This window comes from Rhincodon typus, chromosome 1, assembly GCF_021869965.1.
Source record: "Rhincodon typus isolate 14 chromosome 1, sRhiTyp1.1, whole genome shotgun sequence".
Taxonomy (NCBI): domain Eukaryota; kingdom Metazoa; phylum Chordata; class Chondrichthyes; order Orectolobiformes; family Rhincodontidae; genus Rhincodon; species Rhincodon typus.
The window spans coordinates 81,356,137-81,368,549 of record NC_063332.1 but is presented as its reverse complement, the minus strand read 5'-3'; positions in this window follow the sequence as shown (position 1 = coordinate 81,368,549).

The following is a 12,413-nucleotide window of genomic DNA, read 5'->3' as shown; positions in this document are numbered from 1 at the left end:
GTGAGGACAAGGGGGATTCTGTCTTTGGTTTTGTTGAGGGGAAGGGGTGTGAGGGCAAAGGTGCGGGAAACACAAGAGATGCAGTCGAGAGCATTTTCAACCACCGAAGGGGGGATGTTGAGGTCCTTGAAATAAGAGGACATCTGGGGTGTTCGGGAGTGGAAAGCCCCACCTTGGGAGCAAACGTGGCAGAGGCAGAGGAATTGGGAGTAGGAGATCGCATTCTTGCAGGAAGGTGGGTGAGAGGAGGTGTAGTCTAGGTAGCTGTGGGAGTCGGTGGGCTTGAAATAGATATCAGTTTCGAGGTGGTCACCAGAGATGGAGACAGAGAGGTCCAGGAAGGAGAGAGAGATATCAGACATGGTCCAGGTGAACTTGAGGTTGGGGTGAAAGGTGTTAGTAAAGTTGATGAACTGTTCAATCTCCTCGTGGGAGCACGAGGCAGTGCCAATATAGTCATCGATGTAGCGGAGGAAGAGGTGGGGGACAGTGCCAGTGTAGCTGCGGAAAAGGGACTGTTCCACATATCCTATGAAGAGGCAGGCATAGCTTGGGCCCATGTGGGCTCCCATGGCCACCCCCTTAGTCTGTAGGAAGTAGGAGGAGTTGAAGGAGAAATTGTTAAATGTAAGGGCGAGTTCGGTTAAGCGGATGAGGGTGTTGGTGGAGGGGGACTGGTTGGGCTTGTGGGAGAGGAAGGCCATCTGCGTAGGGAATGCAATGTATAGGGATTGGATGTCCATAGTGAAGATGAGGTGTTGGGGTGCAGGGAATTGGAAGTCTTGGAGGAGGTGGAGGGTGTGGGTGGTGTCACGGATGTAGGTGGGGACCTTCTAGGTCATCATTACTCTGTCCTCATTGCCCATTGTAGATCCGTACCTTGTCATTGTCCAGTAGGGGAACATCACATACAAGCAAGCAATCAGACCATTTCAAACGGGAGTTTCATTGACAGCCAGCAGAAGTGAACACAAATGAAACAAGTAGATGCTGCTGCTCAACTGCAAAATACAGATCAAATGCTGACATCATGACCAATGATAGCTTTACATTTTATCATGGTGTGCAGCACTCATCTTTCATTGGCAGGAGCCCGCTGTTAATTAGGTCCTGTCTACCTTGTAGCACCCGATTCATCTGTGCTCTGTACTTAACTTCCTCCTCACCAATGTTCTCAACCTCCTTCTCAGAAGACTGTTCTCAACCTTTATCACACCGCCTCATTGCCTGCTCCAATTGTATAGAGCACGTTACATCAGGATGATGTGGTACACTCTGCCTGGACTATACTCGAGGGCTCCTCCAGACTGTGTCCAAGCTGCAGAATTGCCCCCTCAGCTGTCCTATCATCTGCTCCACCATGGCCCACTCACAGCATGAAAACCAAACGAGCTGCTGCAGTTGCATGACCAACACTTTCCATCCAAAAGGGACTATCTACCATGCTCTACCCCTCCCTTCCCATTCCAGACACACATCGATCATTCAACTTTGCATTATATTCAGTAGGCCCTATAGAAATATCTACATGACAGATGATGAAGCAAGGTGTGGAGCTGGATGAACACAGCAGGCCAGGAAGAATTTACCCTCCTCCCTCTGGAAAGACCTCAGTGGACCTCTCTACTTATTTCAGAGCCCCCTTCTCCTCCCCCATTTCTGAAGAAGGGTCCAGGCCCGAAACATCAGCTTTCCTGCTCCTCTGATGCTGCTTGGCCTGCTGTGTTCATCCAGCTCTACACCTTGTTATCTCAGACTCCAGCATCGGCAGTTCCTACTACCTCTGAGATGATGAAGCAATCTCTGCTATCTGCAGTTTCACAAGATCAGGGGCTCTTTTGGCTAGCATTTGAACTCTAATCATGCTCTCTCTGCATGCATTTCAAATGGGCAAGAAAATGATTGCAAATGAAATGTAACTGTGGTTTGCTGCATGCATTTGCCCCTTCAGTGACTTGGCTTTGATCAAATGTGGATCCCACACTTTTGTTCACTGAAAAGATGCTGATTCCACCCACCCTGGACGTGATTCTGGGTTTTTACCAGTAACAGTTACAGTTACATGGAGAAAACAGCAAGTGTTGGCAGGGAACCCAGCTCTTGGTGAGCACTGTCAGTAGTGAACTCTGCCTGGTCTCCAAGTACACCACCTCCAATAACCCCAAGCCTCCATGTCACTTTACCTCTCACTATGCTGACAGTCCGTTTCTATGCAGATGGAGACCCACCACATTGAGTTTGCCTCCAATATTTTGTACTACCTGAGCCCTGACATTACACCTTAACAATGACCACCATAGTCTTTTATGGTCCTCCTGTGGAGGCCATGGTGGTGGTCATTACCAATAATCCCTTCATCCCTAACACTAATGTGTATTATGACATTATTCTGCATACTCCTTATACCCCCTGAATTGGTATTTAGTTATTGTGTCTAAAGACAATCTCACCTTGATGCCTAGCAGTTGCCTTTGAGAGTCCTAGATTTGTTTAACTCAAAGTAAGTCAAAAAATCCAACAGAGGTAATTTTGCCAGAAATAACTCCACAGAAGCTAGTATCCCATCACCAAGTCACCATTTCTATGGACATGGAAAATCCTTGACACTGGTTTAACTCCTTCAGAACCAGCTCTCAGAGTGAACAGCACCTCTAGCACTGTTGTTCTTATCTGTCAGCCAGGGCTCTCTGAGTGGACCAGGTTAACAGCCCCAATCAGGGAACTCATATACTATACACCTGGCTGACCTCATCACAATGACTACATTATCCACCCTGTTTTTTTTCAACCTGTCTAAAAGGACATACTTTACATGGATGCAGTGAAAATTAACAAACAATATTTGTATTTAAGCACTTTATAACAGAACTGAACAGACATAAAAATGAAGGTGGAAAAAGTCACAACTGCAAATGCATAAACTTTAGAAAGTTTTACAATCAGATCCATTGATGGTGTTCATTGACAGTTAATGCACGGATGTGACTCAGCATAATCACATTAAATAAATCTCCCTCTTGGAGAGTAAAAGCAATTAAAGGGAGCAGCTACCGAAGTATAAAATGCAATCTGTGCTCAATGTTTAATGTTACTGAATTTCAAAAATGATTATTCAGGGAATGGTTTATCCGGCCATTCACACTTATTGGCTAAACATTGTGAGAGTACTTAATCTAGCTGTAGAGGACACGCAACACCCCTCCCTATTAAGAATTAAAATTAGTCAAGTGAAAATATGACAATTACACGTTGCTTCTTGAATTCTTACTTTAAGGGAATACAGGCGCTCCATTTCTTTAAGCATAGTTTTTCTTAAATATTTGAAGTAAAAGTAGTGAAAATTAAGTTACTGACCAATGATAGTCTGTTTAAACAACATATGTGCAATCTAGTGTACTATCTGTGAGTGGTTTTGTATAATCTCTGTATAGGAAAGGATGCTGTTATGCTATTTTTCTGCATATGTATTGTATACTAAGATTACATTGCCTCAGTTTCTGTCATACTTCTGCTAAAGTTATGGCAGAGGAGTAGATATTGCTCATTGTAAATCCATGCTTTCACTGATCAAATAAAGATTGTGAAAGAAAATTCAAACTAGAATAAAACATTTAAAACATGTTGGATGTTTATTAGAAAAAGAATTGCAGATACTTGAGATCTGAAACAAAAGCAGAAATTATTGGAGAAACTCAGCAGGTCTGGCAACATCTGTAAAGAGATAACAGTTAATGTTAACTGGAGAACTCCAATTCTGAAGAAGAGTAACCGGATTTGAAACATTAACTCTGTTTTCTCTCCTCGGGTGCTACCAGACCTGTTGCAATTCCCCAGCAATTTCTGTTTTTGTTTTGGACATTTATGAGTCTGGCTAGATAGTTGTGGATTGTCAAAACTATAAAATAATTGTCAATGGCTCCATACAAGATGGATTATTCTGTGGGCAGCAATTATAAAAGCTTCAATAAGAAAAGAAAGCACACAGAAACGTATCCCCTCATTTGCCAAGATTTATTGGGAAAGTCAACCTCGTACAGGATTTTATTTTCCAAAGGTGATATTAGGTGAAATTACTTTTATTATTGCTGTAGATTGATAGAAAACTGGTGACACAGAAACGGTAAATGGTGTCTTTGATAAAATAAAAGCACCCCCTCTGCCAAGACTGCAGGTGGCATCTGACCCTACACCTGCCAGCTTGTCTTTGCATTCAATCATCGTGATTTGTTCTTAATTCTGAACTGTTTTTCTATTCACTCACTTCATGTAATCTTTGCTGGTTGGACCAACATTTATTGCCCATCTCTAGAAACCATTGATAAGATGATGGGGGAGCTACCTTCTTGAAGCATTTGGTGTAGGTAGACCCACAGTGCTGTTAGAAAGAGAACTCTAGAATTTTCAGTCAGCATCAGTGAAGGAACAACAATATATTTCCCAATTAGGATAGCAAGGGTTTTTTTTTCTTTATTCATTCACGGGATGAGGGCTAGGCAGCATTTATTGCCCATCCCTAATTGCCCTGAGGGCAGTTGAGAGTCAACCACATTGCTGTGGACTGAAGTCACGTGTAGGCCAGGCCAGGTAAGGATGGCAGTTTCCTTCCCTAAAGGACATTAATGAAACCAGGTGGGTTTTTTTCCAACAATCGACAATGGATTCACGATCATCATTGGATTCTTAATTCCAGATATTTATTGATTTCAAATTCCACCATCTGCCATGGTGGGATTCGAAGCTGGGTCCCCAGAATGTTACCTGGGTCTCTGGATTAACAGTCCAATGATAATACAACGAGGCCATCACCTCCTCTTGGAGAGGAACTTGCAGGTTGTGGCGTTCCCACGTATCTTTTGCCCTTGTCCTTCAGATGGAGAGCTTATCAAGCTGGAAATTGCTACCTAAGGAGCCTTGGTGAATTTCCACAGTGCACCTTGTAGACGTGACATACTGCTATTGAGTGTCAGTGGTGGAGGGAGTGGGTGTTTATCGATATGGTAATAATCAAGCAGGCTGCTTTGTCTAGGATGGTTTCAAGTTGTTGGAGTGTTGTTGAAGTTGCATTTATCCAGACAAGTGGGGAGTATTCCATCACACTTCTGACTTATGCCTTGTAGATGGTGGACAGACTTTGGGGAGTCAGGAGATGAGTTATTTGCTACAGGATTGCGAGCCTCTGACCTGCTCAGAAGATAAGGTTACCAGCTTTGTGCTGCTAGTCAGTCAGGTAGTTTAGAGATGAAGGGAAGTTATTTCCCTCAAAGGGTCGCTCAAAGGAGGACATCAATATATTTTTAATTGGTAATGTGTTGTGAGATTATAGAGAGCTGGCAGAAAAGTGGAGTTGAGGCCGAGATGAGATCAGCCACAATCATTCAGATGGTGCAGCGGGCTCTAGGGACTGAATTACGTATTCCTGCTCCTAGTTTTTATTTTCTTACATACTTATGTAGGAGGCTTCTGACAAATCAACATCTAACAACCTGCTCTGAAAACTCTGCACACATTTTAACGGCTGGGATAAATTTCAGCTCAGTATCAGAGACAATTCAGAACATTCTAAAACACCCCACAACATTCTAAAGGAAAAAGTGAATTTTCTCCATCTCCCAATGTTAAGATCTTTTAAGTAATTCTAGGATCTGGATCTGGAATCACAACTTCACCAAAAACTATTCAGTTTTCCTTTGTCTGTCTACTATCTGCAAAAATCCATCCTTTTTTTTCAGACATATTGTTTACAAACAAATCACCAAAAGGCATGAAACATTACTTTTGTCCATCTTCAATGGTGGAGTTAACAAAGCATCAATCTTTAGGAATGAGATGAAGAAAAGTTTCTGAACTGAAATTGTCAATCTTTGGAATTCGCTATCCTTCTGGGGTATCGATACTTGATTGCAATGTCTATTCAAAACTGGGAGACAGATTCTGGTCTCCTAGGAAATCCAAGGATAGGGTAGTGAGCTGAAAAACACAGTTGAGGATTTAGAAGCATGTTTGTATTCAATGCCAGAGACTAACTGAAGAGCCATATGGTCTGCTTTTGTTCCTATTTCTGATACTCTTATTTCACTGAGGCTCCCACTGGGATCAGAGCAACACCACCTCACACATCATTTGATCACGACCATCTGTGGTGTGAAATTCGGTTTGAGGAGAAATCAGTTGGACTTCCTGGGTGCGTAATTAAGTTAACGCTGAACATTTTATTTCAAAAGTGAATGCTTTCAAATGTTCTAAAACTTAGAAGTAAAAATTCCATACACTCTGAATGATGGAGTTCCTCCTGCTATCAGTAACGGCCTACCTCTTAGTATAAGACTGTATCCTTTAGTTCGAGACGCCTGGAAGTAGTTAAGCAGACTGAGTCATTTGTTCTCGGTAGGAGCAAACATCCTTGCATTATTTCATTTTTCCCAGGTATCTCGAAGTTTTGAAAATTCAGTTAAATCAGGTTTTTCAAAGGACTAAACCTATTACTGTCTTTGCCACTGTGACACAGCCTTAAAATATTAGTTTAGTCCAGATGATGAAGAGCAGCTGTTAACCAAGGTTTGCTAAATGAAAACAAAATAATCCGTGGTCCTACTGGAGCAGAGTCCATGCTCTTCAAACACATCCCGCTCCGTCACTTTAGAATTCTGATGGCATCTGACATAGTGAAAGACAAATGACTGCACTTTGTTAAAATAAAATTCAGTTTGAAAAACTTCTGTGGATAATTTTCAATGACATTCAAGCATGAAACCTAAATCATTGGGAAAGAAAATCAAGTGATTCCTATTACAGATTGTACTTAATAATTCATATTTGCGTTGTCAAATTATCTTTTTTCCTTGAATGCTATGTGCATTCAAATGCAGAGCTTTTATTTTTGTCCTTTTATTGTTTTTATTACTATTAGAGTTATCAATTTGCTCCTGGATTTGTGCTCTTTATCTCTTTGAATCACAGGCTGTTTATTATTTCCCTTATTAATACCTTTTCTTTGTTGCCTTTGTTGCCTGTTTTCTTTTGTTTTAGATACTTTCTGATCAATCTGTTCAGGGATGTTATTACACACTCTGGAGCAGATGGGACATGAACCCAGACGTCTTGGCTCAGAGGTAGGGGCACAGAAGTTCCCTACTATTTGATTTACCACATCTTCCCAAATTTGCTCCTTTGTCCTTGGTATTTAGATTAAAGCCCATTCTACTTCCCTAGTCATGTGGACTCATTAGGACACTGGTCCCAGCACTTTCAGGCACACACCATTCTAACATTCTTGTACTGAGGAAGTCTAGCAAAGGTTCACTAGACTTATTCCTGGGATGGCAGGACTGACATATAAGAAAAGATTGGATCAACTGGGCTTGTACTCATTGGAATTTAGAAGAATGAAGGGGGATTTCATAGAAACATATGAAATCCTGATGGAACTGGACAGGCTAGATACAGGAAGATTGTTCCCGATGTTGGAGAAGTCCAGAACTAGGGGTCACAATCTAAGAATAAGGAGTAAGTCATTCAGGACTGAGATGAGGAAGAATTTCTTCATTGAGACAGTTGCGAATCTGTGGAATTTTCTCCCACAGAAAGCTGTTGGGGCCAGTTCGTTAGATATATTCAAGAGGGAGCCAGACGTGGCCCTTGTGGCTAAAGGGATCAAGGTATTTGGAGAGAAGGTGGGAGTGGGATACTGAGATTGCATGATCAACCATCATCATATTGAAAGGTGGTGCAGGCTCGAAGGGCTGAATGGCCTACTCCTACACCTATTTTCTATGAATAACAGTCCAGCCTCCATTTTCCTCAGTACTAGAGTGAATAACCCATGAACCAGAACCCACTTCTCCCACACTAATCATTGAGCTTTTAATTTTATTTACCCTTTGCCAACTTACTAGGTCAGGTTATAACACAGATTATTATCCTTGCTTTTTAATTTAGCCTATGGCAGCTCGTAATCTTCCGTCAACATATTTTTTCAAGTCCTATGTATGTTGTAGTTATTACCTCCACGGACAACAACCACTGGCTCCTCTCCCTCCCATTGCACATTGCTCTCTGGCCACAAGCAGATAACCCTGGCAACATGCAGCTGATTGAATTCCCATTCTTGGCTGCAGGGAAATCTGTCTATCCCCTGGATTATACTCTTCCCAAATACCATTCCCCCCACTTGAATGGCTTCCTGTAGGATGGTACTATGGTCAGATCACTCAACCACCCTGCCGCTCCTGCTTTCACCCATACAGTCTACCAGAGCCTGTTTGACAAATGAAAATACTGAGGCACTTCAAACCCCACTTCCTTGATCCCCTCATCTGTCTGACTCGTAATCACTTCTTCCTGTGCAAGAACATATTCTGAAGTGTGTGACCTTTTTAATGGTTAATATCAGATACTCTCATCAAAGTTTCTCTTCATCAGTAATTTAGGGATGAGTTGCGCTTTAAATATCCACAAATCTTTCCAGATACTTTTTATTGCAAACTTTGAAAATATGTAGTAAATGGTGAAAATGAGAACCAATGTATACTGATTAGTACAATGAATAACCGATTTTTCTTGATATTCAGTCGGGGGATAAGGGTATCACTGGCCAGGCCAGCATTCCTTGCCCATCCCAGAGTACAGTTAAGAGTCAACCACATTGCTGTTAAAATTATATAATCTCAGGTAAACTGAATGCACTTAATACATCAAAAATTGAACTTCTATAAATGGTGTCATGGAAATTAACTGGTGCAATGCCTGCTTTACATCTTAAAACATGTGCTGAGGGTTTAAATATGCAGGCATCATGAGGCCACATATTCCAATTTGATGATATTGGTAAATGCTAAACTAAATGCATTGAAAACACTGACCTGAAACAAGAACTGGGGCCTTTACAAATATGAACAAGGATCCTAACATCAGCTTAAGAACGCCTTCCTATGAACCAGCGCAGCTGCATTGACGATAACCAAGTCTATATATAACTTGAGCAATATGGCTTAGAGGTACTAGTGCAGCCACCAGGGAAACTATGCCTTTTTAAATTATACTTTCAGTTATTGGTTCCTCCTGTTTACCCACTTCCTCATTCCCTTTTGTTGCAATATCACTCTCATCATTCCCAATTGCCTCCCTCATCTAGATTCTGATATGCCAGAACCCACCCAAAGCCACTGTCAAGAAAGCAGCCTGCCTAGTTTTGACTCTGGAATTGGTGACCTGTTTCCAGTTGCCAATTAGTGATCATAGTTCACTGGCAATATCCTGGTGCTTTTAGCTTCTACCAGACACTCTCAGCAAGTTGCCTACATCAGGACTCATTAATTTTCCACCCCATGCAATGGAATTGTTTGTTATCATCAGGGTGATTCTGAAATGGAACAAGGAGTGAAAATGTCTTTTGGGTTGCAAAATGATAACTCCATGTGCAAAGAGCTGGTTTATGACTATGTTACACTCAATGACATAATCTCCAATTGGAAATAAAGCACAGAACTACTCAATAACGGCTGTGTTAAGCAGTCCGTAAAGATGCTTGATGTGAAGGAATTAACAATTCATACAGGAACAATAGCAATTGCAAAACAAAATATGTTTAAGCTTCTGACCTCATTACACGCTGCACAGGGAGCAACATCCCAGTTTATCTTTTTGTTATATATAGAACCACACAGGGAAACAGTACTTATTCAATTTCTCAAAATGATTGGCTCATTGTATAGCAGCATTCCATGGCACTTATTGGTGGCACCGAACATCCAAATACTCCTTTTCATCCTCAAACTCTTGACAATTCTGTAACCTCACCCCTGCTTCTCTCAGATGCCAAACCTCTGAGTACAAAAAAAATCCTCAACTCAGACTTAAAGGCAGCTCCCTTATCTTTAAATTATGCCTCTTAATTCGAGACTCCACAATCATGGAAACATCTTACCTGATCTCCCCTGTGTACTCCTTTAAGCATTCAATAAGATCACCACCGATTCTTTTAAATTTTAGAAATTGCAGGCCCAGTTTGCCAAAACTCTCTTCGTAGGACGTGCCTGCTATCCTGGAATAAATCTGGAGAATACTCATTGCGCTCCCTGTATGGAAGTCATGCTGCCATTTCAAAAGTACTTTTGTTGCAGACCCATACATGCCACAGCTTTTGCGTAGACTGGTCCTTAACCCTTTATCCTCTCTATGAAGAAGCAGCTTTATTCAATGCCAAATTCAGGAACTCACTGAAACATTTCCAGACATACACTGGAATACTTCCAGACACTTTACAATAACAGCATTCATTCATAATCACCAACCTGTAAGTTGGATGTCTGATACGTTAGGGAACACTAGGCTGGGGCTCCCACTTTGCAGTTCGATGCTGAAACTTTTGCAAGTATTGTGGAAATAATGGATCTGCATAATCTAAACTTGAGAAAATGTGTGTTAAATCAGCAGTAGGTCTGTGTACCAGTTGTTTCTACTGCTGGCAGAAGCTGGCGTCGGAAATGCCCTTTACAAGGAGGTACATTGCATGGAAGTTGCTGCAGGTAGGTAACGATGCAGTATAAATCCCCAGGTGAGCATCCAACTTCAGTGGTCTACTCATCTGAATTTAAGACCAGGGGAGTTTGCAAATTGGAAAAGTAAATGGTGCACATTTTCTGCTGTGCAAGATAACGTTGCTTTTCAAAACAGTGATGGAGATGTTTTCAGACAGAATGGCATAGAAAGTCTTTGCAAGAAGGAAATTTTGCCTGATAACAGTCCTCTGGTTGGTCGATTTACCATTGAGTCTTCTGAAAGGCTGCAAGCTGGTTCTTTTTTGCAGTTGAGTGCCTTTAACATTACCGTGTCCCTTTGTGACGAAGGGGCACTACACTGTTTATAAAATGCACTGAAAGATCTCACCAAGGCTTTGTTGACACCACATTCTAGCCTCCACTGCTTTTAAGACAAAGGGCAGCAGAAGATATGTGAACACCATTATCTGCAAGTTTCCTTCCAAGATACACACTATCTTGATTCAACTCCCTTCCTAACAGCACTGTGTGTGTCCAGCATCACAGTGTAAATCTTATCCTTCACTTTCTTCTGGAAAATGCTGTCCTACATGGTCACATTGATGTCAGTAACACTTGCCAAACATTAAATTAACTTTGATTTCTTTCATTAGAAGCTCCTGACATGAATTCCAGTAACTAGGAGAAGTTAGTAAGCCTATTCTCCATGTAACCAGTTTCCCTTGATGATGTCTTAGCAATCCTAGTGTTTTTTGGAGGGTAGATCATTGAACTTTTAACAGTGGCAGCCAGACGAATGCTCGGAGCAGTTGACATTTCTGCAACAGTGCTCTGATGGTGGGTGGCTGCTGCTTTATGACATTACATGGAAGTTCAGCCAGGTTGCCCAAATCTCCAAGTATTTCAGTGTATCCATGCATCTTGTAGCTTGACCTATTGTAGTCCTCATCTGACTTCCCTGCAACAGAGCCAATGTACAAACCGGGTTCCTGGCACCCTGCATTCCGGCTGCCTTGTTTGCTGTGTATGTTTGTCTGGTGATTATGTAGATCTTCCTTCTATCCTACCCTTTAAATACACACATGCCAGTTCATTTTGATACCTGTGACTGAATTCAAATCATGGGGTGGCAGTGATTGTTGTGCCTAAAGAAACCCCTTCATCTTCACAGGTAAGTTTTTTTAAAACTTAAACTGACTGGCCCCCTGCTCATGAATTTCTGACAGAAGTACATGTTGAATACATTTCACCTGTAGGTTTTTCAAAGTGTATCAAGGTCATAATGACACAAGAAGACTGTAATTTGCATTTATTCATAAGGCTTCTACCTAATTTGCTCATAAAATTAATGTTAAATATCTTTGGAGCAGTTAAGAGTACTTCATGAATTTTATCTCCAATTCTGCCTAGTTTCCTCTGGACAGAGGAAATTAAGATTTCCCCTGTTGTGTTGACAGATTGGTTTATATAAATTGGAAGTTGGAAGTTAAGAAAAACGAAACCAAGTGGAATTATAGCAGGGTACGTTTATAAAATACTCTTCATAGTGGTGAATGCCTCAGAACACCTAACAAGAGGAAGAAGTGGGCAATGAAGGAATTTAGTCGCTTTGAATGACGGAAGATTCAGAAAATTACACTGAGATATAATTCAACTAGTTCAGTAGTTTTAATTAAGCACAACGCTCCAGAGCATGACTTACGTCTAATTCATTTATCTAAATCTTCCAGGGGGTGCAGTGTTAGCAATTCCATTCATTTGTGACATTTAACACTTTCACTTCAAAGCTTTCTATAATTCTCTAATGAAATGAAAAACCAATTGTCACCACTGACCCAATTAATACACAACATTTGCTTGTAAACCTTTAACTCACAATTGGTAATAAAAACATAAATCCCACTTTAAAGATCTCAC